This window comes from Microtus ochrogaster, chromosome 15 (assembly GCF_000317375.1).
Source record: "Microtus ochrogaster isolate Prairie Vole_2 chromosome 15, MicOch1.0, whole genome shotgun sequence".
NCBI classification, from domain to species: domain Eukaryota; kingdom Metazoa; phylum Chordata; class Mammalia; order Rodentia; family Cricetidae; genus Microtus; species Microtus ochrogaster.
In genome coordinates, this window is record NC_022017.1 from 29,212,608 (window position 1) to 29,213,116 (window position 509).

Here is a 509-nt window from a genome sequence, read left to right on the forward strand (position 1 = left end):
GCCTGGGGGAGGAGTGCATAGAGAAATGCACTTTCACGTTGTGAGAAATGGCAACCATAGAGGTTCAGAGCCCTGCAGGAGGAATGCCAAGTGAGGGGTTTCAATCTTGGTTGAACCACTCAGAGTAATGTTCAGAGTTGTGATTGAGGAATGGCACTCCAGAGCTTGGAACCCGAAGGAAGGAGTGGAGGTAAGGAGAGCCAGTGTGGGACAATCTTTAGGATGGTCTCCAGAACAAAGATGTCACTCATCTTCCTCAGGAAGGGCCTTCTAGAATGTTCCCCTGAGTACAGCCATGTCAGTGGGGCCAGCCCCTTGAGAGGTACTAACAGAGCTTGAGTGACTGACCTGGAACATTCCAGAAGGGCACATTAGATAACAATTAAGCAATCAAGCTTCAGCTATGAGATGACGAGATCAAGCCCAGTGGGACAGTTCCATAAGGAAAACACAGGAGATTCAGAAGGATGATTCTAGAATGGGGGAGCAGGAAGATGAGGAAAGGTTTC